The following is a 2205-nucleotide window of genomic DNA, read 5'->3' on the forward strand; positions in this document are numbered from 1 at the left end:
GGATGTTGATCTCCGCTGGCCATGCCAAGGGAAATTTTAGCGCGGCTCGCGCGAAGGTCGCACACGCACTCCTTTTTTTTTTTCCAGCCTGAGCACGCGGCAAAAACGGATAACAGGAATGGCCATTTGCATGGCGAAACTCCGCGGCCCATGGAATGTGGAGAAAGAGGAAGGGCCGCATATGCCGGAAAATTTTGGAGAACCTCCGCGAGCCGATTTGGAAAATCAAAAAAGAGGTCGGGCCAATTGTTTACCTTTTTTCTTGCTTCTTCTAGTGGGCGTAGAAATAGCAAAGTCGGTTAGCCTTTGCCTCAGTTTGGAACACCCTCTGTTCAGGAGAAGACTGCAACTAGTGTCGCGACCACCAGCGCAAGTATAAATAGTTACGGCGCTCCCGTGACGTCACATTGTTGCGTGACAGGTCGGGAATGGCGAGTCTACATGATGCTTAAAGGGCCGCTGTTAATGGAGGTTACGTCATCCCATTTGAACCCAGGCACATGCTAATTACATTGCCTCTGAGCAGGCCCCTCAGCTCATCACGCAGGGCTACCTGAGTGTAGGCTGGGTGACTGACAATCAGCAGGCAGCACTGTTTTATAATAGGTACGTGCTTTTGGCTCCCACAAAACCCAGAGGACCGTGAGAGGGCCCGAGGTTTAAGGAGGCTGCTTTGGAAAGGAAATGATAAGGGCTTGGAGCAGAGATAAAGCCATACAAAGAGTAAAAGACAGAATGACAGACAGAGACATGTTTGTTCAAATGGCCCAGAGCATAAGCAGGACATTAAGGACAGTTGCATAAGCTACTTCAACTGCACATCCCATACTTCAGGCTTCGAGCAGGAGGGCTGATATAATGTGAGCAGAGAGATGAAAAGAAAAAAAGACGACACTAGGAGCAGAGGATGTCCTTTCATTTCAGAAACTCACAGGGGTGAGTAAAGCTGAGGATGACAGAAAGTTCTGGAGAGATTAGAGCCAAAAGTTTCAGTGACTACAACCATAGGACCATCATGTTTCTACTTCTTTTAGTTCAGCCTCAAAACAGACTGGCTGTGCACTATGAGGAAGGTTTACACTATGAAAATGCTCAGTAAGTAAGTAACCAAGGCTTGCACGGTACCAGAACTTTAAACTTTGATACATACTCAATACCTTGATACCATGGCAAAAAGGAAAAACAAGTCTTACACACACAAAAATGGGGTTTCCTGTTTTTTTCCCCAATTTTCTTCCCCTTTGTTTCCTCTGTGCAGCTTTGGGGTTTTTTATAGCTTCAGTATTCACATAGTATCAAACATATAATTAATGTAGATCGTATCATGTTAAATACGTCGTATAGAAGATAGAGGAAGAAGTTACTTTTGATAACCTTAGCTCAAGGTCTGATATCACTATCTAACACTGAGCTGTTTGTCTGGTTGGAGGTGATGCAAAACATATGCAAAATATGCAAACACTTCCCTCTGTTCCTTTAATATTAGAGGTGATACAGATATTACAACCTCACCACCATACTCCCTAAGGGACAGAGCAACCACAGACGTGTGTGTACCTGCATGAATAAGGGTGTGTTCATCTGTATATAAGATTTTACATATCGCCTGTGCTTGCCTTAGGCGGTGACGGCACAGTGACTCTGGAGGGCACAGGGACACAACAGGTGCATTTCATGCAAATATCCAAAATGCTTGAATCTCATTCATCTGTCCACGCGTGATTGGAAATGATCTTTACACACTGCAGTAGATCAAAGCGTTTTTTTTGTGGTGGTCAGTGTAAAAAGTTTGAGAAACAGACCTACAGAAATTAAAAATGTCAAACTTCCTTTGAGCTGATGGGCACATCATAACTGATCACTTCCTCCCTCCATCCCTCACATTAGATCAGCTTCTCTTGTCCTGTCCTGTCACGTTTTAGCCCTCACTCCGCTGGCACAGACATCCAGCCACTGGTTCAGAAATAGCTGCCGAGTCTCTGTCTAATCTGCCTCGACAAGGCCCGATTACATAACCTGATGCTGTTGGGCGGGAGTGAATGTGACCCGGGCTCAATCACACACACAAGTCAATTAATTGGTGATGATGTGGAGGAGATTTTGGCTGTTTGTTAAACAAATTCTGGGGGGATTTACGTTGGGCAGCTGTGTTCTGTGACATAATCATGCCAGGCCAATCCCTCCCCCCACTAATTATACTAATAT

The sequence above is a fragment of the Morone saxatilis genome, unplaced genomic scaffold (genome assembly GCF_004916995.1).
Source record: "Morone saxatilis isolate NCDOM2014 unplaced genomic scaffold, NCSU_SB_2.0 Contig10, whole genome shotgun sequence".
Lineage (NCBI taxonomy): Eukaryota > Metazoa > Chordata > Actinopteri > Moronidae > Morone > Morone saxatilis.